Here is a 27,667-nt window from a genome sequence, read left to right as displayed (position 1 = left end):
CAAGACTTAGCATAACTCTGATAGTGGCTGGTTTTATCACTGGACTGAAAGTCTCAAAATAGTTCACCCTTGCAATCTGCTGAAAATCCTTTGCCACTAACCTAGCTTTATACTTAGCTAAACTGCCATCAGTGTTGTGTTTAACTCTTTATACCCATTTATTGCCAACTATCTTTTGATCACTTGTTCTTGGAACCAATGACCATGTATTGTTATGAGTTAAAGCATTAAATTCATTTTTCATAGCTGCAAACCAATTTGGATCATGTAATGCCTCATGAACTGTATCTGGTTCCTTGTGTTCAAGAACTGCTGTGTATACTTTGGGTTTAAAGATACCAGCTTTACTCCTGGTGATCATTTGGTGTGTGTTTGGTTGAGATGAGGGTTGTTGAATGATTATTGATGTTTGTATATTCGATGAAATAAGTATTGGTTGATTGTTAGGTGAAGTGGATGGAGACGATGTAGGTTGAACAGGTAAAATGTGAGATTGTATAGGTTCTTCTGGTATAGTGTGCTGGGTTAAAACTGAGTTAACCAAGTAGTCAGAACCACTGCAATTGGAACTTACAGAGTCAGGATTAGTCAAGCTGCCATCAGGAGAAAAAGGAGTTACAGATAGAGTAGTGAGATGATAGACTTGTTGAAGAGTAAGATGAATAGGAGAGCAAAAATTAGATTTATGTGACTCGTAAATATTTGTGTAAGGAAATGTATTTTCATAAAAAACATGTCTAGCTATGTATACTTTTCCAGAAGGATGAAGACACTTATACCCTTTGTGAGATGGACTATATCCAACAAAAATGCATTTACTCGAATTATAGTCAAATTTATGTCTATTATAATCTCTTAAGTAGGGATAACAACAACAACCAAAACATCTAAGCATGTTATAATCTGGTTTATGATTGAATAATTTCTCATAGGGTGTTTCAAAATGAAGAGTGGCAGAGAGTAATCTATTAATGTGATACACTGTTGTATGAAAGGCATCCCACCAAAATTTAAAAGGTAAGTGAGCTTGAGCTAGTAAGGTGAGTCCTAGTTCAACAACATGTCTATGCTTTCTTTCAGCTACCCCATTTTGATGATGTGAGTAAGGACAATGGTGTCTAAATAAGATTCTAGATTGATTCAAAAAGCTAGTGAATGGTCTATATTCCCCTCCCCAATCAGATTGCAACATCTTAATGGAGGTATCAAATTTTTTTTCAACTTGCAGTTTGAAGAGTTTGAATACCTTCACTGATTGTAGACAACAGCCATCCAAGAAGGATCTGATCTTGAGCACGCCAGTTGATGTAGGCTGGATTCTCAGCTCTTTGTTCTGAAATTTCATCTGATGTTGAAGCTAGATCAGGAAGATACTAATCTGGTACAACTCGATTTCCAAAAATATAATGTTCAAGTCGATTGCCTCTTATGGATGTGAGAACTTGTTTGCGCCATAACAAATAATTGGATCGATCAAGCTTTACAGGAGTAGTGAATGTGAATGAAACATTTAAAGGTTGATTTTGATTAAGAAAATTTGGATTTGAGTGAGTTGTACTTGAGTTCGCCATATTATTGCTCTGATACCATAAAGGAAATATGAAACGAAGTGTTTGGCTTAAAAGAAAATAAGAGAGAAAATAATCTTCTAATTTTCCAGATCTTTTATTTCTTATTAAGAATGATTACATCACTTCTATTTATACTAATTAATCAATAATTAACTAAGAATTAAATCCAGCTAATCATTTGTTCAGTATACACTGTGAGTAAAAACAAACTTTAACTAACTGTGCTAAGCTGGTAGTCTGGACTGTTGCGTTGCTTAAGAGCTTCTGATAGTTTGACTTGAGTTGACCCAAGCTATGTTTTCTCATGCTCTACATAATGTGCTTCCTTAATAAGTTCAGATTATTTTCAGAGGAAAAGTATGTAATTTCACTGAAATATTTTTACTTTATTTTCCAATATTGACTGCTAGAAACTGAGAAGAATGCTAAATCGCCAAAAATTTTACGACTATAAGCATTTTTTCTATTGATTGGCAGAACTAAAGGGGCCTAAATGATATGAGATACGTTAAGCTTAATTTACTCTAAGAGAATTGCTACGACATCTTGATTTGTCATCATGAGTTTATTTTGTGAGATGTGAAATACAAAGCTATGTTCGGAATTGGGTTATATTTGTTGACCATTTCTCACATCGGTTGTGTATAGCTGGTTAATATGCTGTCACGGCAAGTTATTTTAAAAAGTATTAAGTTTTGCAGCTTTATCTGTTTATATTCAGATGTATCTCTATATGCTTGAATGTTGTCTTCCAATTAATATCACTAGTATTCTTTTTTTTTTTAAAAAAATGTGAATTTAATCTGTACTGTTTGCCCTATGCTGAATTGCTGATGTCTTCATGTTTTAATGACAGGAAGAAGGAAACCACGTACCGATGAAATTCACCATTCTAGTCTAATCTCTGGAAGCATTTAATAAATGGGTGAGGTTTTTTGTAAGGAGGTTCCCTTCTGTATGTATTCTGTAGGGCCATGCAATTAAGAGGTTTGATGTGTTGGGAAAATATGCTCTTTAAAAGTATATGTGTTTATTTAATTGTAATAAATATTTTTTCTGATTAATAAAATTAATGAGGTATTTTATTCAAATATCTTAATTGCATTAATATTTTGATCAAAGTCCATTTAATCATATTAAATGTATTTATGTGATCACCATGTGGATTCACAGAAGACATAAATACAAGTTATCTTATGATTAAATAAATTTAGTTCGCAGTTGATAAATAAAGTTGGGCACTTTATTTAGGTATAGACTGTAATGAATTCATTAAATGATTTATCTTAATCATGTATAAATTTATTGATGTAGTACGACTACATTGAACATGATCACATATGAGATTTAATTAACTTTGTAATGACTGTCAGATTTATTAAATCTGATAGGCATTGATTTTACTGTAATCTTAATATTGAGTTAATTATGATTTCATGATTGTAATTGTTATTCCATTTGAGTTACCAATGGGCACGACACGTACTTGTGGTCAAGATTAGCCGGTATCTTGGTGGGAGCAATTATGAGTATTTGAGTTATGGATTAACAATATAGAATTTGTACAACACATCTCTTAATGGGTTTTTGGCACTTGATCATAAAATTCTTTGGCCAGAGTGTGTCAAACATATTTAGTGTGTTGAAAATGATTATTAGAGAAAACCAGTAAGTATCAAGGAACAAGATGTAATTAAATTGATTGGACAGTTGAGATATCGATTTAATTAATGATGGGGTACAAAAGATTGTGCAGTAAAGAAATCAATGTGGCTTGGGATGAATTATTATTCGAGCATACAATTATGGAGGTCAATTCCAATCTTTTAGTGGAGTAGATTTAGAATTAAATAATTAGGCTAGTTTAATTACATGCCTAATTGTTATAGCCACTATTGTATGTTCCTAAATAATCCCAGGGTTAGCTCATTTAATTGACTGCACCACTACTGGATTAATACGCAAGATAACTAGCTAGTTGGGTCAAAAGCCTCAATATATCATTTAGTGGGAGGCTCTATTTAATTAGCTTGTGTGTAAGGGGCTTTATGTTATTTTACAAGGTGGGTCCAAGCTTATTTTCTCTAAAAGAAAGAGAGAGCAGCCACTTTATACAGATCAGAGAAAAAGGTTTTTCTCTCGATTGTTAAAAGAAAAATTTTCTCGTACTAGTTGCTTTGGTAGTAATAAAGGCGCCCACACGTTAAGTTCAGATCAAACCTGAGTCATAACCTGGAAGATCATTGGTGACAGTTCATGGTCTAACAAGCGTGGTGGTGACGGATCGTGATCTGGGAGCTTAAATCACTTCAGCGGAAAAAACCAAATCGGATTTTCAAGGTACGATTTTTAAATTACAAATTCTTATAAATTATATGAGAGCGATCTTAAAAAGGTTTTATAAAAATTGAAAAAATTGATTTTTCTCCAGCATGATGATCATAATTCACTGATTGACTGTCCTTCAAAATTTTGAAACTCGAGTTATACATTTCATTATCTTAAACTTGAACATATGAGATTGCATTGGTTTTACAACTACTTCCAAGTTTGTTTCTGAGCTCCTTTGATCACATTTTATGTATAAAATTAATGATTCTAAACTTGCAGTGGAGCTTTGCCAAGGGAACCAATGCCTTCTGGTATTACTGCAAGGCTTCCAACCTTGGAGGACCTTGAGGCCTATGCCATTGGACAATGGGAGGTGCGAACTTTACCTGTTCTGTTCTTTCATGTTTAAGGATTTTTCATGCTAATCATGCTGACCTCAAGGAGATACGATGACATAATTAATTACAATTGGTGTATCAATTAAGCTATTATCTTAAATCTTCCAATTCTATTAATCCAGTGTTTCTTGCTGCAACTTATTAGTTCAGCCCAAGCTGAAAGGTCGATAAATTTCAGTTCTTCCACGATGAAGGTTTTCCAGCGTGGTCTTTTGATTCAAAGGTAGTATTTTCTCTCACATTTGTAATCGTCAATTTCTTGTTGCAAACAGTTGAGAATCCTGGTTCTTGCATTTGGTATCATGTTATTTATGTGCCTTGTTTGCAGGGATAAAGAAGCCCCAAGGTTAACAGAGAGTGGTTTTCAATTTTTGGTATGCGTGTTAATCACAAGATTTTGGATTCCCTCTTGTTTGAGCTAGTGGAACATATTTTTCATATGTTTAAATTTGCAGCTGATGGATACTAATGCACAGCTCTGGTACATCGTTAGAGAATATATCTCCAATTCCCAGGTGTGGCTTCTGATATTCTTTTCAGTGGTTTCTCTGCATCAAAATTTCTGCGCGTCCCTGTCTTTGATTCACTGGTATATTCTCTCTTTGTAAAAACTGAACTGAGTGAAGTATTCAAAGGGCAAAATAACGGATTGACTTATCTTTAAATCTCATTACGTTACCCAATTGTTCATTTTAGAACTTTGATTTTTATATTATGCACATGTTTATGCGATTAAAAAGTTCATATTTAGATGTATGTATATCTTTTTACTTTTAGAATATTAATGCCTTCTTTGATTTTTATTCTATTTCTCAATAGATTTGTATAATTACTTCTAACACAAAGTAGAACTAAAAGATTTTCTTCTTTGGTATTTCATTGGACTATTTAATAGAGATAAAAGTTCACCGGCGATCTAATTATATGTGGGGTAGCACGACTCTATGCTTGCTTATGGTCTACAATACCAATAATATATCATATAGCTTTTCTCATTTTCTTGCAGGAACGAGGCATAAATCAAGCAGATCTTATTTCTTTTCTTCTGGAGCTTAGTTTCCATGTCGCTGGGGAGGTAGCACATATACATTCTATAGCTAAACACATTATTATTCAGTTATTCCATTTATTATTCAAGAAGTATGATAGATTACTGTTTGGCTAATACTTTTGGTTATAACAGAATTTCAAACATTTTTTGGGGTATCATTGTTGCATTGAATATTGTCTTTTGTTCTCTTATTCATTTTTGTAAGCTTATGTCTATCCTAGTATTGCTTTTAACTTCTTAGCATCTTGAGGTCCTTAAAATTTTTATGTCAAGGAATTCTCAAAGTGGTTTGAGATCTCACTTTATTGCTATACTCTTTGCTTCTTCATGTTATAGGCATATAATTTAAAAACACTGAGTGAAATACAAAGAAGTATGATCAAAGACTTTGCAGACTTGGGATTGGTCAAACTTCAGCAGGTTGTACTAGTCTGTGCTACAGAAAATGTTGGTTATCTCTGTTAATTTTGTATTAATTTGCTGGAGTTCTCATATGTTTTCCATGGCTATTCAGGGCAGGAAAGAAAGTTGGTTTATACCTACAATTGCAGACAGTTGTGTGATTGAATTTTTTTTTAAAATTATAATTTTGCTTTGCAAACTGCATTAATTTTCTATTAGTTTAGGTCAATCTTGTTAAATTATTATTGTTAGAAACCAAAATGAGGTCTCATTTTTACATTCTCTAATTACATAGCTCATTCTACATTTTCTTCTCTTTATGGGTTTGTTGTAGTGGAAACAAACTTCAGGATGTATGCTTATTCAACATCTAAGCTACACTGTGAAATTTTGCGTCTTTTCTCAAAGTAAGCCAGCCATCTGCTTGATAAATTGTTTCTCTTCTAGGTTAAAGTTTTGAATTACATTTTGTTATTGAACTACATTGGTCAGTCCTAAAACTTTTGTTGAATATTTTGCCAATGTGCAGGATAGAGTATCAACTTCCAAACCTTATAGTCGGAGCAATAACGAAAGAAAGTTTGTATAATGCTTTTGAGAATGGCCTTACAGCTGAGCAGGTGAGTTTGGTATTCAGTTGATCTGGTGATCTGTTTTTCCATAAAAAAATGTCCGATGTGGTCAATTAACCTGCATATATGCAAGTAACTTCTGACATTCTTAATAATTTGCCCCTTTACACCTCTGTTTGGGTCCCAGCCATCCTCATCTCAACATACTTTCACATCAACCTAGATTATTATTATTATTATTTTTTGGGTGGAGAAGGTTTTTTGCGAGCTTACATACTGTTTCTGATATTCTTGTGGCCGAAATAGTTTTTTCTTTCAAAGTTGCCTTTTTTTTTTTTCAATTACTTTTGCAGTCATTCTGACTCCTCTAACTCCATGTTCGTTTGTTTTGCTGATAATTTTTTTTCTTCAGCAAAATGCACATCCTCGAGTTGCTGACAGAATACCGTCTGTACCAGAAAATGTTTGTGATCAGGTCATAATTCTTTTCTGCATTCAGATGTATTGCACGTATCAATGCTTCTTGACCTTCCATAGCAAAATTCTCAATATTTTCCACATAGTACATATCAATTAACAAAGATGATTATTTATATTCTAATGTTTCAAATTCTGCTGTTTATTTGACAGATAAGATTGTGGGAATCCGATTTGAATAGGGTTGAAATGACCCCTGCGCATTATTATGATGAGTTTCCCTCGAGGGTAATCTGAGCATTTTAATTGGATTCATTTCTCATCTCATATCTTTCAGGGATTACATTTAAAAGTTACATCATAAATCTTGTAGGATGTCTTTGAGGCTGCTTGTGATTATGCAAGAGATCGAAGTGGTTTGCTCTAGGAGGATTCAAAGAAAATGCATCTAGTTGTTAATGCAGAAATTCATATGCACATGAGAGAGTTCCTTCGGGGTCAAAACAAGTAGAATGATATGTTTTCTTGGCCATGCAGAACTTACTGAACAAAAAGGATGACAAGCCATGTGTTGTTTGGGATTGTTGCATGGTAGGGTTGTTATAATTTGGGTTTTTCTTGCCCAATTCGTATATGCATTAAAGCTACTAGAGGCATTTTTCAGATTCATTGCAAACCAGATGGGAAAAAAAGAAATCAAAGATTCTTTATACCTAAAATAAACGGAGGTATGGTTGAAGTCCACGAAAAGGCATCCAATCCCTACATTTGAGGGATGTACACTAGAAAATACGAAAGGAGGAAATTGTTGTGTTATCTTCTCTGTATATTTGATCTTTAATTTAACTTAATATGACTGAAATATGAATGATGGAAGTTTATAGAATTTTGATGGCAAGTTTTTTGTAAAAATTTGTATCAATTTAATCAAAATTCAATTTTGTAAGTCTGCCTTTATTTATTTATTTTTTACTTACACAGCTTTGTCGAGTGCCCATTTTGTGGCTTGTAGACAAATTGACAAGTGGATCTAATTATGAACATTTGCTGTTTGCATTCGAAAATGTAGAGCAATAATTTTTCCTAGTAAAAGATAGAAATGAATGTAAAAACATTGCTACCCTTATCATAACTCTTCATTGTATAAAATATTATAATATTATATTTGTCAATTGCGCCGCATAGTATTATAATTTGGTTAGCACAAAATCTTATGTGATAGAACTTGCATAAACTAAATATGAGGGGACGCGGGTTTTATAACTATTTTGAGACAAAAGATTATTTTTTGCCTTTCGTTCTCACCCTCATTCTAAGATTGGCTCAAGCAGTTCTTTCCGTCATACACTAAATCTCATGTGTTATTTATAATTATTTTAATTATTATTGTTGTTATTATTGTTGTTTATTAATATGATTATTATTATTATTATTATTATTATTACCAAATGATATTAATTAACAAAGGGTATTTTAATAAATTGAAATAATTCATTGAAATTTCATGACAAAGTAAACACAATAATAGAAATGAAGTTTATTTCAATTCTGATTCCTACTATTCAAGTAAATAATTTATTTTGATTCTCATTCGTGATTCTCATTCCAACCCAATCCTGATTCCAGATTAATAAACGCACCATAAATTTTTTGGTGAAATGAAGGTAAGATTTTTAATGGGGTGGAGAAGGGGGCAGGTTTCTCTATCCCCACCTCACCCCACCTCACCTCACCATCATTCCTAGTGTTAAATGTCTAAATTACTCTTATGATATCGTTAATTCTCATCATTATTATCCGCACCTTAAAGTTGAAGTTGGGGATAATTGGTGCAAGTACTTTTTTGAACGGAGCTTGTTCACCTCAAATTTGAATGATTTGGCCTATCGAGCTGGCTTGTTAGTTGTTACTTTTGTTTACAAGTGGCTTTGCTTTTGATATATCTAAAGACTTATAAGGAATTGAAGTAGTTAAATAATTTCTCAATTAAGGGTATGATGGTTTCTTCAACCGCCAAGTTTCGACTTTCTTTTTCCGTCTTACTCTTCAAGAATAAGCAGTCACCTGTTTTCTTGTTCATTTCCAATTATACATTTTTTATTAAAAATTAACTTTGGAATTTTCAGGTTGATTTGGTTTCTCATATCGCGGACAAAGAGTACGTTTACTTTTTTTTTTTAATTGTTCGCTTTTGACTGCGTTGTCAAGACTTATTATTATAATTACCAAGTATTGGAAGCTAAAATGCGTGCAAGTCGGAAATTTTGCTGCCGAAAATCAGTGTAAATTAAAAGACTTTGATGAGCAACTAGTGAGTGCCCGTGAGTAAACCTTGTAAATTGACTGGTGCTAATCATGACTTAAGGGCAATTGTAATTTGTAACCCCAAATGCAGCATGTTATGTGGACGAATTGAGGAAAGAAGCATGAAATATTGGGTAATGTTTTTAATTCTTACTTGGTGTATACTACTGATTAATCAAATAGTCATCAAATTATAAGTACCTTAAAGAATAAACAGGCATAGAAGTAGCATTTTGCCTTTCCCTTATGAGTGGAATGGATAGGTCAAAACCCTTCTGAGATTTTCCTTCCTGATGACCAATGATTTCTAATGCTTTTGCTTGTGGGGATTTTTATTTTCTTGGCTCAATTGCTTATTGTGTTAATTTTTCCAATTGAATCAATTTTAAAGATAAAAGTTTATTTGGGTAGTTACTTTTAAACCCCATCGAAAAAACTTGAACTCCATGGTTGTCCTTTATGAGTGGTAGCTAGCAGGGAGAGTTCCGAAAATAGAAGAAATTCCGTAGATATGATGAAGCTCATAGGTTCACACCACGAGGTTTTAACATTCCAGAATGCAGCCAGCGGCAGATGGCTCGAATTCTTATGCTTGATTTCCAATTAGACTGTCTTGATACCAGGCTGAGAATCGGTACCATGCAGACACTGATCATGAGACCTTCAAGTGACTTCAGGTTACTCATCTTTTTCTTTCATGGTCTGTCTCCTTCTGTGTCTTTTTACTGGGAAAGTTACTTAATACTGCTTTATTGATTTTTCTTCTTCAATTGATATAATATCCGAGAGCATGATTATGAAGGCAATCAAGAATACATGTTTTTAAGATACTTCATTCCTTCGTTCCATATTATATTCTATATGTTAGCCAGGTCATTCAAGACGTTTTAAATAAAACAAAGTATGAAAAAGTAGAAGAGGGAGCTCGACTTTAGGCTTCTATATGTATATTCTCCTTGGACTTCCAGGTGTTGACAAAGACTATAATTTTATTGTTCTGTTTATCCAAAACAGGAAGTCTATAGTTTTAAGTCTCTTGGGATTTGATGCATTCTTGTACTTTCTTCTCTTTCAAACTTGGTGCATTATGCTCGGTTTGTCAGTGACAACTGACTTCTACATCTTATACCTTTTTGTATTTCCTTTCAGCTTACAAAGGTGAAAGCCTATTTACGTTTGCAAGAGACGTGAATCTCAAATCAACAAAAGCTATAATGCAACCTCCAATTCCAAAAGACCTAGATCCTTGGGGATTCAGGCTTTTAAGGGCATCGTGGACAAAGAGTACGTGTACTTATATTATAATTTTTTTCTTTTAAATTTTCATTTTTACTGTTGTGACAAAAAAGGTCATGGCTGCTTGAACTGTCTGTTAGAAGATTGCTGGAAGACGCCTGGGCAGTGACCTTCAATTAGCAATGTTCTTCTTGTTGATTTTCAAATTGCCGTGTCTTTACAAGAATTCATAGTCTCTATTTATAGTTCCAGCCATTTGAATTCAGTTAGTGCAGATGCTTTGTTCTGTTAATCTCTTCTGCTCTACTGTTCTCTTCTCTTCTGGTTTTCGATTCCATTTTGATCTTCTGAAGTTACGGTTTTAATTTGAATTCACCAAATTGTTTTGTTGCTAATAGAGGAACACCATTACAGGGGTACTGTCTGGTTGTTCCTATGACCGCCAGCCGAGCTGCTTAAGGATTTTCCCTGATATTACTCCCCGAAAGTTTTTAAACTTTTGATGAAAATAATCAAAAGTTTTAAACTAAATTGGCTGAGCTAAAGTTGCGTTTAGTCTTTCTTATCACCATTTATAAAAAAAAAATTGTTTTGAGATTTTAAATATATGTACGAGATACATGGAATTATCAGATATTTAAAAATTTCTTTTTGGAACTCATGACTTCACTTAAGGAATTTTTATTATTCGAAGAATTTGAGAATTTTCATTGAATGAATTTTATGATTTTTATGCAAAAGAACTCAAGATTTTAATTGACAAAATTAGGACTTTTGATTTTTCTTGAAGGGTATTGGACTAACGATCTTGCCTAGAGGACTTTTTCTTTGCCTATGGAGCTTTGGTCTTTGAATGCATCAAAATCCCCAGAGAACTATTAACAATCTTGCATTCATGTATTTATACCTAATATAAAATAAGTAAATGGGAATGGAGTGGTGATGGGGAAATTATTCCCCACATGGGGATTCTCCATCCCTACCCCACTAAATTTATTGGGGAATGGGGTGGGGAATGGAGGCAAAAAATTTTAATGGGGTGGGGAATGGGATAGGCCTCCCTACCCCTACCACACCCCATTGCCATCCCTAATTCTAAATCAGGAGGTTGCCAATTTTTCACTAATGAAATCAATGTATACCACTTGCACCTATTGTAATACCCTAGGCAAATCCCACATTGACAAAGCACGAGAGACATACTGGACTTATAAGGGGTGATCCACACCTTAATTGGCAAGACACGTTTTGGGGTGTATGGGCGCCCTAGGAACAAAACCGTACGGGCCTTATTAAGACCCAAAGCGGATAATATCTTGTCAGATCTAGGTTGGGTCATGATATTATGGTAGTAGAACGGTTCCACGTGTCCTCTTGAGCAATGGTGGGGCAAGCCTCAGCGAGGATGCTGAGTCCCCAAGGGGGGTGAATGTAATACCCCCGGCATATCGCACATCGGCAAAGCACGAGAGAGATGCTGGATTTATAAGGGGTGATCTACACTTTAACTGGCAAGACACGTTTTGGGGTGTATGAGCGCTCTAGGAACAAAACCGTGCGAGCCTTGTTAAGGCCCAAAGTGGACAATATCTTACCAAGTCTAGATTGGGTCATGACACCTATTATTTTCATAATAGTCAATAATCCCCTGCAACATAATTTTATAACATTACCCTTATTTTTACAATATCTCTTTTAGAATTTTCCATACTGACATCTCGTGCTCCACATTGATTAGTTGTGAATAAGGCTTGAGGAACAACATACCCTCAAGAGACTATGCCTGATTAGTAGTATTAACATTCTTGTACAAATAATAGTAGTTGTATTAGAACAAAAAGTTAATCATATCCCTCATGTCATTGACTACACTAGTATGACATTGAATTATACACAATTGAATTACTCAACTACTAAAAAAGAAATAGTAATAGTAATGTTTGAATTAGAAAAGTTTCTTATAGGATATAAAATAATTGTGCTCACAGATTATACTACTCTTAAATATCTTTTTATAAAGAAAAATGTAAAGGTCAGACTAATTCGTTGGATGTTATTTTTGTAGGAATTTGACCTTGAGTTCAAAGATAAGAAAGGCATAAAAGATGTGGTGGCAGATCATCTTTCTCGCCTCAATTTTGACACAATTCGAGAACGATTACGATTCAATGAATCATTCCCAGATGAGCAACTAATGAGTGTGGAGGTACTATCAATGGTATGCTGATATAGTTAATTATATTGTGATAGGGCAACTTTCAGAGAATTAGACTAAGCAAGATAAGGCCAATTTTTTTTTTTTTGGTGGAAACAAAGAATTTCTTTTCTAATGATCTTTATCCATTCAAATATTACGTGGATCATATTATCAGACGATGCATCCCAGAGAGAAAATTTCAAAACATCTTTTCATTATATTAGGAACAAGCTTGTAGAGACAATTTTTGTGCTAGAAAGATGGCTGCTAAAGTTTTACAACATGGTTTTTATGCCCAACTTTATTTTGAGATGCTTAGACTTCTATTCTTCATGTCATTGGTGCCAAAGCATAAGAAGTATTTCACGAAGGAGCATGATGCCACTAAACCCTACTATGGCAGTTGAGTTTTTTAATATGTGGGGCATCGATTTTATGGGACCATTTCCTCTTTCTTTTGGCCATCAATACATATTAGTTTATGTCAACTATGTATCAAAGTAGGTAGAAGCAATTCCGTGCAGAACCAATGATCACAAAGTAGTGATTGGATTTTTGAAGAGCAACATTGTTTCGTACTTTAGACTCCCTCGACCAATAATCAATGATTGTGGTACCCACTTTTACAACAAAACATTCATAGCTCTTTGGGCAAAGTACTTCGTCACACACAAAGTGGCTATCCCATATCATTCACAAATTAGTGGCCAAGTCAAGATCTCCAATCGAGGAATAAAGTATATATTAGAACAGACGGTGAAGCTAGATAGAAAAGAATGGTCATTGAAACTCGATGATTCACTATAGGCTTATTGAATGGCTTTTAAAACCCCTATTAGGATGTCACCTTATAGGCTAGTGTATAAGAAAGTTTGTCACCTACCTATGGAAATCGAGCATCGTGCATACGGGGCTATCAAGAAATTTAACTTTGACATGCAACAAGTTAGTTTGGAAAGAAGATTATAGCTAGTATTAAAGAGATTCGCAATAATGTATATGAAAATGACAAACATTACAAGTAGTGGATGAAAGTCTTTCATGACAAGAATATTATGAGAAAATCTTTTACACCAGGTTAGAAAGTGATGCTATTCAATTCTCGCTTACATCTATTTCCAAGTAAATAACACTCTTGATGGTATGATCCATTAATTATTCACACTATTTTTTCATGTCGGCCATTGAAATTAAGGATCTAAAGAATAATGTCACTTTTAAAGTTAACGGTAAAAAATTAAAGTCCTATATAGAGTACCAACCACATGAAGATGACACCAGAGGAAATTTGAAAGGCCCACCACATCTTGATTAGGTTTTTTTTTGGATGATTTAACTTTTTGTTATTTTGTTTTATTGATTAAAATTATTTTGATTGTTTCCTACTTTAGTGCATTTGTTTAAAAATTATGCTTTCTTTTATCAATTGTATTTTAGGTCATGAGTATCTCAATGAGACAAATCTTATTCATTAACTTTAACAAACTTCTATATATGAAGCTTGACGTAAGTGGTCTGCTCAAAATTTGTAAATCACATCCTGTTTAGGATCTATTACCACTAGTGTTAGTATCATATTTAAAAAGACAATTCATAAAAATAGAAGGTAGTATCTGTGATATCCAATTAGAACTTACGATAAACTCAATAAGGAGATGGTGGTGAGTTAACGTCCTAGTATTTATATTGTTTGTTTTTGTTTTATTGTTTGCCTTCACATGCATTTTGTTTTTGCTAGATTAATTCTTTTGTTTGGTATGTTGTTATTTCTTACCCTAGTTAAATGGCAGATAATGGTACTCTGTAACCATTAAAGTCAGTTCTAATAATTTTCCATAATAATTGACATTTCCAAGCCAAGGTATAAATAAGAATACAATTCTTGCAAAACTTCATAAGTGATTTCCTTCTCTCCCTTAGAATGCAATCCTCACGATCTTTAAAACTTGATCCAAACTCTTACAATTACTTATGAGAAATACCGTTCTTGTTCACATTCGTTGGTTAATTGAAACCAAAGTATGATTAAGAAGGGAGGTACCTCTCAAATTTGTTGCTTACATGTTTGGCTATAGGAAAGGAAATTATTCAAGAAAATGAAGAGCTAGACGGCTCCAAGTTTCTTATCATAAGTGTGCTCGAACAAACTATAATGAAAGTTCTAGTATATGTTTGGGAATGATGTCCTATATTAGGGAAGAAAATATTCAATTTATTAGGGATGACTTGAATAAAAAGTCATTAGATGACATCCTTTTGATCCTTAAAACGCATCCCAGTGAATACGTACAACGTGAAATTTCCTAGTTATGGCCATTATTCCAAAAGAAATATGCACCATAATGTCTTTAGCATTTTATATACACTACCCTATTTACCAGTTTATCAAAAAACTGGATGAGAGCCTTTCTCGATGTAAAATAAAAGAAAGATGTGAGTCATAGTCACAACTAATGGTAGATATCAATTTGTTTTACTATTCTTTTATCATTTAAATTATTGTTTACTAGTGTGATTTATCTCCATTTACTTTTTTTTTGCTATTTACTTTTGACTCTTGAACTAGGAACTTCACGCGTTATTTGACAAACACACCACTTCATTTACAACCTTGTATCATTATGTCTCTCACCAAGATCTTTAAATATGAGTTTTTTTTAAACACTCACAAATTATTTTTGAGATTGTCTCAATGGTAGCAACTTTGAATAGACAATTGAAGAACGTTTGCATGCTTTCTGGCTTTCGTTATGGAAAATACAAAGTGTTTGCTCAAGCAGCTATGGATCTTGGTCAAGTACTTGTCTTAGAAACTACTTACACTAGAGGAAGTCAAGTGCTTGGTATCATCCTACACCCCTATAACCTCTGGAATGCCTGCCCGGCTCACCAATTGCAAATAAGTTAGTCATCTTAAGTTTGCAGGAGAAAATAACCAAGACGCGAAACCTTAATAATTCTTTAATTTTCTTACGAAGAGATCTTGCATTGTAGAGGCATAAATTATATTTGCATCTTGGGCCCATTCAAACATTAATAAAAATTCATCAGTTTTTTCTAAACTCTACTTCTTTTCTTTCAAAAGTTGAGGATAATATCTCATTCTAGTTGGGGGACAGAATAATTGATAGTTGTGGAATAATTGATAGTTGTGTTGTTGTACTTTACTAATTTTTTTTAAAATTTTGAGTCAAAGATGGCCGAATGTGGAGTTTAATTACTCTAGAAATGCATATTCCTAGTCTTGTAGTTTAGTTAAAAAATAAAATAAAATAAAATAAAAATAATGAAATAATACAATTTAAGACACTTTTTGTGATCTTTTGATATTGGATGACGTGATGGCTTTTAAATTTTTCAATTTATATTATCTTTAGCTTTCACTACTAGAAAAATGGTCTTTACTGACACTTGGTTTGTGACAATTTTTTAAAAAGTATCAGTATGTTCATACATATGGACTATTTTCCGTGTTTAACATAAAAATATCACAAATTACTGATAGTATAGTGTCTGTAACTTAAACATCAGAGATTTCTGACATTAAGGTATCAGTAATAAAAATAAAGTAATTCTAATTAGGTTCCAAATAGAACTCGAACCGAGGACCTCTAGTACTCAAGCGTTTAAGTTCGAAAAAAAGACCAGGAGACCAAATCTCAAATTTTCTAGTTCAGAAAACTAACTACTAAACAAAGATTTATTTTTTTAACTTTTAATTTAGACAAAAAATTTAATCTTTCGTGTCCCTCCTAAACTCCCCAAATCTAAAAAACCCTAACTTCACCAAATTCACAAAACTCAACTGCGTCGTCTTATCAATCCCGACTCCTCTCTCAGCCACTCCTCTCTTATCTTTCTCTTACAATCCAACACAATCTCTTACTATCTAACTCAATTTTTCCCTCTCAATCTCACCTATCTTCAACTACCCGAAGGAGAAAGGAAAACGAAGAAGACCCGCCCATTTGAGTCGTTGCGAGCCAGAAAGCGTACCGGTGAGCGTGTTTGGATCCGCGAAGGCAATCACTCGAATGTTCCCCTAACCCAACCTGAAACAGAACGGACTGGAGGGAACTGCAGTGAATCATCGCTTTTGGGCGCAGGCAGCCCTCTACCATCCATCCCATTGCATTTCATCGTCTCGCTGGCTCAGCTGAACAATACAGGTTTCGCTTCCTCTCCCCTGCGGTCGAGCCTGCTCTCGATCCAACTCAAATTTTCCCTCTCAATCTCGCCTCTTTTCAATCCCTAACCTTAAAATCTTTCTATTACAATCCAACAGAATCTCACACGGCCGTGAAATTCTAGCCACTTTTTTGCCTAATGCCAATCTTCGTCATCGAGAAAAATGATTTGAGGGGTTCAATTTAGCTCCAAGATCGTGGACGGATGTCTTGGTGAAAGTTAAAGAGCGTTGTTAGAGGCTGTTTAAAGAAGAAGGCAGAAGCACCACTTATGTGAAGCAGTTGTAGATCTGGGCATGGTAATTAAGTAAGGTGAGCATTAGCTAAATAATTAATAATTATTAAATATTCTCTACTTATATGTGAATTTAGTAAGAAATTAATTTGGTTCTTTTTGTTGAATTTAAGTAGGTTTACTAATTCTTTTATTTTTATTCAACTAATACACGGTTTTGGAATTTTTTTTCCACATTTTGATTTGTTGATATGTGAATGGTAAAAGTTGTGCTAGTCATTCATAGCTTTTGGAGACTGGTACGGTGTCTGCAAAGTGTTTGATGACATGCTTGTGAGAATTGTTGGGTGTGTTTTATTAGTTGACATGGTTAGCAAATTATATGCTAATAGGGTACCCAAATCTCCCCCTTCTCTTCAGGGTAATTCCCTGCATTTCTTCTTCCTCTGTTTATACTCTCCTCATTATTTTTGGTAGATTTGCATTGTTCTATATTAATGCGTACAAGATTTCTATTTTTGTGGGTTTTGTGTTTCTTTTATGATCTTGCTTATTTGCTCTTCCGAATGGATGAACAAAATGTTATTGGAGGAGATAAGCAACTGGTTCACTAGGGCGAAAAAGTTGTTAGCTTTTGATTGACTTGTTGTTTTGAGAACGAAGTACCTCTATTTTTATTATATACATTAAACGGAAAAAGGCTTAAGCTTTTATGAATAAAAATTCTTACTTTTGCTGTGTACTTACTCTTTGTGATGAGATTCTTCTACTTTGATTTTGTTTTGGAAGAAAGCCTGAGATCAGTGATGTCAATTAGCACAAGTAGAAAATGATAATCTAATGTTTTACATGTCTTTCTTTCATAGTACATGGAAACTGTGTATGAGTGCGTAAGAGAGAAATCATGAAATAATAACTTGGCGATGACCGTGTCGTCGTTGATGGTCTTATCACCATCGGCAGTGGTACTGTTGAGAGAAGAAAGAAAATGGCGAGGACGAGGGGAGTGGAGTGAGAGTGGATAAGCTGATAAAAATTTTTAATTTCTAAGCATTTCTTTTATTCTTTCTTTCTATTTGCCTGCAGCAATAACAAGATCATAATTGAACTTTTGTAACCATGGCTGCTGCTGCTGCTAGTGCTTTGACACTTTTTGTTGTCACTTTTGCTGTGATCTTGAACACTACTGCTGCTGATCCTGAAATGCTTCAAGATGTTTGTGTGGCAGACCTCGATTCCCGTATTCCTCTATCTCTCTTACTTTTTTGCATTTCTTTTTCTTTCTTTTTTTATGTTTAATAGAAATAAAAGAATTGTTAATCTCGCTGTTGAAACCGCTATCTTTGAATTATTCTTTTAAACCATAATCTTAAACGTATCATCACCAAATTTGTAAAATTAGTCAAGTTAGCGCGGCATTTATATTTTATGCAATAAATGGCACTATGGTTGTGTTCATATCTTGGAGGTCCAAAGCTCCACAGAAGCAATTATATGAGCGTTTTTATAGCAGTGCAGGCGTGCAGGAGGGCTCGTCTCAAGTTCAATATTATGGGCGCACAAAATCACTGGGCAGGAGCACTTTCCAGGGCAGCAGCTACTCTTTACAGATCCCCTTCCCAAGTCGCCTAATCAAGAAGACAAGAATTTCCTATTTCATGAGCTTTCAGCTGAAGCAACATTACATAGAAACTGCTGGTGTGATAACACAAATGCACTACTTATGTTCAAAGAGTGAAAGGCCGTCATCCTTATCAATTTAGCTTCTAAATTTGTTAAATGTAGCCGCAATTAGTAGGCATTTGATTGGATGGTAGAAATTCTTATGTATTTAAGATTATTTAGTTACGAGAATAGGATATCTTGTTTATTGAAGTATTTGGATTTGTAATATATACTAATAATATTTAAATATGAAATTAATGATTTTGTAATATATATCAAGTTTTTTTGTGGTTATTTTATGGTGTCTTTTAATTTTACCAATAAATCAACAACCAATTCAAATTTTTATTTTTTAAAAATAAATTAACTAGTGATACCATGGTAACAGTAATCATAGACACTAATAAAATATCAATAACTACTAACACTATGGTGTCATAATATCGGTGATACTGTAGTAATAGTAATCACTGACACCACTTACAAGTGTCACTATTTTTCTGACTCCCAGATTACTGACACAATTAATAAGTGTCAGTGAAAGTAATTTCTGACACTATTCTAAAGTCAGTAAAGACCATTTTTCTAGTAGTGTTTGAATTATGTTACACCATATTTGCCACTTTGCAAATTGACGTTGGTTAGATGTGTGAATTGAGAAATTGATGAGTGAAATTCATTGAGCTACTTGAAAGAACGTACACGTCAAAATAAGGTTCAAGTGAGTTTTTGAATCTATTATTTATCTTAGAGAGCAACCTTTTTCCATAGCTTACTAGTTTATTATTTTATACATAATCTCTATCTTTTTCTTTTGAGTTGACCAATGAAAAGAATTGTGTGTTGTTACGTCTAAAAGTCTATTGAACTAGCAGATATAAAGACTATTTAGATCTTTAACAAATGACAGAAGTTCATGTTTGATCCATTTGAGTCTCTTCTGGCCATCCTCATTGTGAAATATCCATAGTCACCCCTTTTGAACCTATTAAAAAAAAATTATTTGTTAACGTATTATCATATCCTACTTCAATTTGGAGCATTACCATATATTTTATGTTTTCCATCACTTATCCATCATTGACAAAATAAATAAATAAATATGATAATGAAAAAAGAAAAAATAAAAAAGGGAAAAATATATAAAACACATTGCAATTCCCAAAAGATCTCTATTGTTTTTCCAAGCATATATTTTGTTCATCTTATTATTCCTTCTTTTTTAGCCATTTCTGTAGCCCACATTACAAAATAGTAAAAGTTCTTCTTGGTTTTAGAGAACTACAATCTGAAGTAGAAGCTGATAATATGGCCTAAAACATGTGGTGATGCATAAAACTATATACAAATAATATTATTGGTAGATCAAAACAAGAGAAGATGCAAAATGAGGAAATGCTTTAATGTAAAATGACAAGGCCATTACATCAGAGATTGTGATGAAAAGAAAAAAGGATGAGAAAGAGAGAACAAGGGACGCAACAATGGGTTCGGATGATTGATATCGTAGTGCTGACTTGTTGGTGGTTTCAAATAGCAATATAAGAAGTCAATGGATCCTTAACTCAAGGTGTTCTTTTCATTTGTGTCCTGGTAGAAGTCTCTTTTATGAGTCTGTAGATGGTAGTAGAGTCTTGATGGGAAACAACAATGTGTAAGATTGTTGGTATAAGGTCTATCAAAATTAGAATGATTGATGGGATTAGAAGAACTTTATATAATGTGAGGCAAGCACCTAGGCTAAAGAGAAATTTATGCTCTTTAGGTATGCTGGATTGTCCAGGATACTTCTTTATGTCTAAAAATGATAGTTTGAGGATTATTAAAGGGACTGAAATGGTAATGAAAGGTGTAAAGACAATTTGTCTTTATGTGTTAGAAGGGTCACCAGTACCTATGTTAGCTACAATACCTGATGTTCTAAAGTAGATAGAACTAAGTCACGGTATCTTATACTTGGATGCATAAGTGTCAAGGGGATGCAAAAGCTAAGCAAGCAAGGGTTTCTTTGTGGTGATAAGATACATGAGGTAGAGTTCAGTGAAAACAAAATTTTTGGAAGAGCACATTGGTCCAAATTCACAAAGGGACTGCACACATCTAAACAAGTTTGGATTATGTTCATGCTGATTTTTTGGGGCCTTGCTCAGGTCCTTTATTTTAATTAACTGTTGACTTTAATAACTTGTTGCATTATCATGCATGGTAATTGAATATACAACTAATTGATATTATCATTTTTATTATTTTTTTAAATTGAGTTTGTCTTAGATTTTTTATCTTTATTTAATTGTTTTCCACTTATTATTATAAATATTATTATTTTGTAAAGTTTTATTCCTGTTATTCGTATTTAAATGAGTTCATTAATATCTAGGCATAGCGTGCAAGTGAAAAATATGACATAAAAAAAAGTGACATAGAAAATGAAATAATAATAAAACAAAATAACTAGTAAAAGCTAAATTGTATTGAAATATGATTTTTTTTTTTATATTTGTAATTGTAAGTTGGTGTGACCTTAATCCATTTTTCTACTTGTTTATTTATTTTGTAATGTCATCAAAGGATTTGGATTCATGGACATTAAAATTTGCTAAGAGCACCTTTCATTTTATAAAATATTTTATTACATAAGTGTCCTTAAATCAAATCACATGTAGAAAAATTAATCCCACCTCTTAAATATTAAAATAGAAAATAAAAATGTATTAAAAGACAGATTAAAAATATAAAAAAGAGTAAAATATGCATGTTAAAGTACTGTTTATATTTTAAATAACCCTAATTGGAGATAGACATAAAAAAAAAAGGATTTAGATTTGGTGTTTAGCTAAATTTTTATTAGCTTTTGTAAAATACTGTGACATGTGCTTTTTATGAATTTTAATGGTTAAGATTTAGTTTCTCTTAATAGCCTAATGAAAATAATATCGTTTTCTTGGTTTTATTCCCCTTTTTCTTTCAATTTTGTGGTTTTTTTTTATTTCATGAATGTATGGAACTATGAAATTATTTTTTTAATCATCCTAGATATTAAGAAATTCCAAATAAATTCTATCTTAAAGACTTTTCAAGCTTTTGCAACCGCTCATATTGAGAATAGCAAACTTTTTTAGAGGTGAAATCAGCGAGGGCTTGGAGTTTGAGTAAGAACATTGCCAGCTCCAACCAAAATGAGAAAGGCCAAGAGAAGCAAATCATTAATTAGCATGTATAGAGACTGAAATAGAACAAAAACTATCAAAAAGCTTGGCTAAGCATTGGACTCAAATCCTATATAGGACAAATGGTCCTAATAAAGTAATTATAATCGTTTGATTATTATTAATATTTAACTGAATGCTCTCTCATAAATTGATTCAAAGATATACAATAAATTAGTACTACAATATAACACACACAACATATCATATGCTTATAATAAATTAATTCTTTATTATATTAAAATATAGGATCAATTTCTCAACAATTGATGGTTATAACAAAATTATTCATATGGCAAAAGACAAATAACTATTTAAAAAAATCATTGGCATCCAATAACAAGCTCTAGGGGTATAAGGCGTAATCATTCTCAAGGGAGTTAGGATAGATTCTTTAATTGTAAGTTCCAAGCAGCCGCCACTATTTGGTGATGTTGCAAAATTGTTACATAATGAAACATACAGTTTACATTCTTGATCAGTACATTGATGCTTGAAATAAGTATGTATTAAGTGCTTGCTACTACAAGGAAGTCAGGATGATGAAACCAAGACTTTTTGACAATTTATATTTTCTAAACTGAAACATAAACAACCTATTGAGAATTAAAAGAGAAGTAAAAAATAACAAACATATGAGGCTCTGCATATATAAATGAATATTGAGAAATGAGGTATTATGACCTTTATGAGGTTGTTGATTCTATTTATGAGTATTGAATAAGTCAGGATGATGAAACCAAGACTTTTTGACATTTTATATTTTCTAAACTCAAACATAAACAACCTATTGAGAATTAAAAAAGAGGTAAAGAATAACTCACAAATGAGGCTCTGCATATATAAATGAATATCGAGAAATGAGGTATAATGGACTTTATGAAGTTGTTGATTCTATTTATGAGTATTGAATAAGTTAGGATGATGAAACCAATACTTTTTGACATTTTATATTTTCTAAATTGAAACATAAACAACCTATTGAGAATTAAAAGAGAGGTAAAGAATAGCAAACACATGAGGCTCTGCATATATAAATGAATATTGAGAAATGAGGTATAATGGATTTTATGAGGTTGTTGATTCTATTTATGAGTATTGAATAAGTCGTAGTGCATTTATTTGCATTAACTATTGACTTTAATATCTTGTTGTGTTCTCATTCATGGTAATTGAAACATACATCTAATCAATTTTATCATTTTTTTAGTATTACTTTTTGTTGAATTTATCACTTGGTTTTTTTTCTCTTTATTTAATGCTTGTTATAAATATTGGTATTTTGTGAAATACTATTCAAATTTAAACGAACTCGTTAATCTCTAGACATAGCGTGCAAGCGAAAAATATAACATCCAAAATAGTGACACATAAAATGAAATGAAAATAATAAAATAATTAAAGAGCATGTTACTCAAAGGTAACCAAAAGAAAACCGTAGATTAACCAAATTTTAAAAAAATCTTGTGAATAGAAAATCCGATGCTCTTCTTCTCTCCATTTCTGCTAAAGAATATATATATATATATATATATATATATATATATATAGAAGGAAGAGAAAGCAAGAAGGCGAAAATTAACAGTCTCAATACTTCCATCTGCATCAAATTCAAGCATTAAATCGTGCTCCACCACATTGTCTCCTTACAGACTTAGGCTTATTTCCCTTCAGTATCAGCTCAAATATTGATGATTCCATGAATGAGCATTAAAGATGCTTTTATTTTTATTAATTATTAACTTGCACAACTAATTAATTTTGTCATTTTTAGTGTTATTATCTTATTTAATTTATATGTCAGATTTTTTCTCTTTATTTAATCTATTGAAATTATTATCATTATTGTGAAAGCATTATTCCAAATTTTTGGATTTAAATTAAACTCTATGCATAGCGGGCAAAAAGTGACATCACAAAAAAGTGACATAGAAAATAAAATAAAAATAGTAATAAAATAAAATAACTAATAAAAACCACAATACTGGAATAGAGACAATAGAAAACCGCAAATTACATATATAGACAAATGACACCCCCTCTAAAATATTAGAGTAGAAGTATTGACAGAAGTTTAGAAATTAAGAAGGGTAAAATATTGGTGTTAAAAGTGTTTTTAAAGTACAAATAATTACACCCTAGTAGCAGATAGATATAGTATTTGGTTAGATAATCAATTTTGCCAATAAACAAATAATGATCGACAACAAAACTAGATGAGCCAACAACTCGGATCAAAAGATTTCACCATTCAAAAGATCACAAGAAATAAACATTATAAATCAAACAAATAAATCAATTAAGCAAAAATGGTTATCACTTACATCACATTGCTTTTAGCAGACTCTTGCTTGCTAGTTGGAAAGACAAAAAAAGGGCATGAAAGTAGCATCCGAAAGATTATAATTAAACAATTGTACTTTCTGTGTTGCAAGGCTAAACTAGAGATCAAATGGATCACACATACCTCATTGAAATTAAAATCTTCAAACATGTTGAGCTACTCCTCTGTAAATATTTGTTCAAGGGGTTGGGAAGAAAAATTATAGGGGTCAAATGATAAATTACATACAACAAATCAATACCATGTAACAAACACAACATATCACATGCTCATAATGGATTAATTCCTTCTTTTATTAAAATATAGCATCAATTTCTTTACAATTGATGGTTATTGCAAAAGTATTCATTTGGCATAAGAGGAAAACTATTTAACAAAATCATGGGTTATAGATGATGGTGTAGTCTTGACTATCATGGTGATACTTATTGTAACATTCTTCTGGTGTAAGCCCAAAGCACTTGTCGCTATCAGGTGATGTTGCAGAATTAGATTCTTGGCCGGTACTAGTGCTTGAAACATGTGAGTTTTCAGTGCTTGCAACCAAAAGCAAAGCCAAGATAATGAAACCGAGACTCTTCGACATGTTATAATTTCTAAACTTAATTGTAAACAACTTAATTAAAATTAAAAGGAGGTGATGCATAAGAAATACATGAGGCCCTATATATATGAATGAATATTGAGAAATGCGTTATAGTGGCCTTTATGATGCTTCCATGAATAAGCATTATATAAATCATATTATGTTTACTTTTATTAACTATTGACTTTAATATCTTGTTGCGTTATCATCAATGGTAACCAAAACAAACAACTAATTAATTTTATCATTTTAGTATTATTTTATTCTTTTTGTTGTTGTTTTTTTTCTCTTTATTTAACCATATTCAAATTATTATTATCGCTATTGTGAAATTATAAATCTGAAAGTCAGTTTTTGCATTATTTTATTTACAATAAAATTTTAGTTATGTCTATATTAGTATATATCTTATATTCAATTTTTAGATTAATGTATTTTAGTATTAATAAATTCAATCACGATAATCTGATAATCGCTTAATATTAAAATTTAGTTTTCAATATTTATGTTATTTTATTAATTATAAAAATACTTTTTAGTAGATATATGTAAATTTGTTTAACTATACTTATTGTAATATTTTACTTTTAATATGATATTTATATATTATTTTTATGTTATGTGTGTATGTATCTATGTCAGTTTACAGTAAGTATATACTTAGATAATGATCAAAGAATATAATAGTAAAAAGGGGTTCTATGTGAGTGATGGATCTAGAAAAATAATTTACCGGAGGCTAGAATACATAAGAACAAGATGTAAAAACTAAAATTTTAGGGGTTTTCAGGTTTATGGAGGTTCATTTTTTTCTAATAGATTTAATAAAGGGATTAATTAAATAATAGTAAGACCACCCATATGAGTTATTGTGGGCTTTTATTTAAAGAGTGGACTTTTATAATTCTTATAGTTAAAATTTAATTTTTATGAATTTATGAGTTGATGGGAGGCTGTTTTTATAAATCCAACAAGGAATATTTTTATAGATTTGAAGGGGTCCAATTAGAAACTCAAGTAATTTTCTCTTCAATTTTTAGAATTTATTTTCTGGAGCGAAACTCAAACCCCACTGGTCATGTGCTAGATCTTTAGAACGATCTAATCTATACAAACCAAATATCTTCCTCTCTTTATGTAGTTAAAAATTAATTTTTAAGGGTTTTTTATGTTTATGGGGACTATTTTTATAAATCCAACAAGGAGTATTTTTGCAGATCTAATGGGTTCTAATTAGAAATTTACCTAATTTTCTCTTTAATTTTTGGAATTTACTTTCTTGAGCGGAGCTCAAACCCACTTATCTGTGCTAGGTCTTAAGGACGAACTAATCTATACAAATCAAATATCACTCCTCCTCACTCGTTCCTCATATCTTTTTTGCGATTTTGTCTATTATTGGCCATACTGAACCATTCAGTCATATTCATTGAGACTTTGAAAATGGTTGTTTATCTAATGGGATAAATGAAAAATCAACTTGGTAGAATTAATTTTTTGTTTTACATATAAGCATGTTATAGAGAAGACTTGACTAGAGAATTGAGTAATAAAAGGGCTTTTCCTTGAACTAGTAGAGTTGGCCAAAGCAAATCAAAGGCCCAAAAACAAACTGAGCTGCCGATTAAGTTTTGAATGATTAATAGTTGCTTTCATTATACAAAATACACCTACAACCACTTAATTTAAAAGGCCAACATAGTGGTGTTGTTGGAGGTTTTTATTGTCTGTAAGGAGTTATGTAAGAATATGAGAGAATTAACATGTTATTTTGAAAAAAATAATTAAAGTTGATCACGAGTGAGAGCTCCCATATTCTGGAAACTCTCAAACGAGAAAGAGCTTTTGATATCCCAATATAATAATAAGTGACTGGCTAATTGTCGTGAGGAAAAGAAAAACAAAGAGATGAATCATGAATTTGAGTTTAATTTTGGAATTTTGATAAATTGATTAAGTAAACATTTAATTTTCTAGTTTAGTAAATAATGTTTTTAAACAAAATGAATATTTGAAGTACATTGCAGAGTGCAAATAACCTCACTCATTCCTAAATTACCCACATGTTAATTTACCATTAAAAACAATTTTATGATAATTTCTACTCTAGACACCTACTGACTACACTCATTAATAATTTATAGATAAACTAATATTATTTTCATCTTAACAATTTACATCCCAGATTTCTTTTGTCGATCACAAGCGTAGAGATCTCATGGTTTCTATTTTTTCTGATCCAATCTGTAATATTTTTCATTCAATGAAAATCTTGGATATTCTTCTGTAACTAGCTTTTAGTTATGGCTTAAGTGAAATATTAAAGATAAAAGGTCTAGGGTTTTAAAATTATTTTGGTGGTTGTAGTGAGAAAATAAAAACTACGCTATTGTAATTGATAAGCAACAAAAGCATCAGACAAATCAACAAGAACCAAGGTCACCAGTTGTGACAAATATGGCAGTATTGTTGCCTTAGCTAAAGGGTTTACTGAGGACAGATTAAGGAAAGAACGACGCTGGTATACACTTCTAACGGACACAAGAGAAATCAGTGTACATGATTGAAGGAGTCCAACGGCCACAAGCCAATTTTGATATAAAGCGCTCAACGTCATGATTCTCGGAAGTTAGTGTAATTGATACAATTTTGAGAACCTTTCATTTGTGCAAGCTTGATTTTGATAATCTGTGTATATAATGTAATGATCGAGCAAATACAAAAACAAGAAAACAAATTGTTTTCAATCAATCCTATATTTCTTTATGGTATCAGAGCCTATGGCTACGAAAATACAAACTAAGCCCAAACTCTCGATCCAGTCATTTGTGCAAGCCTAATTTCCATCAAACTCAACAACAATAATACCTTCTTTTGAAGTCGCAAGTCCTGTCACTGCCACTCATAAGAAGCCTTGATCTAGAGCATCATATCAATGATGAAACAGTTCCACCAAGAAATATTT

The 27,667-nt window shown here is 32.2% G+C and overlaps 1 pseudogene; it reads left to right on the top strand.

Annotated features, from left to right (window-relative positions):
• Positions 1-1,887: 1,887 nt before the first annotated feature.
• On the top strand, positions 1,888-7,304 carry LOC112095579 (annotated as a pseudogene).
• The last annotated feature ends 20,363 nt before the right edge of the window (positions 7,305-27,667 follow it).

This window comes from Citrus clementina, unplaced genomic scaffold (genome assembly GCF_000493195.1).
Source record: "Citrus clementina cultivar Clemenules unplaced genomic scaffold, Citrus_clementina_v1.0 scaffold_1, whole genome shotgun sequence".
NCBI classification, from domain to species: Eukaryota; Viridiplantae; Streptophyta; class Magnoliopsida; order Sapindales; family Rutaceae; genus Citrus; species Citrus x clementina.
Note: the sequence above shows the minus strand (reverse complement) of the source record. Positions and strands in the feature narration are given on the sequence as shown.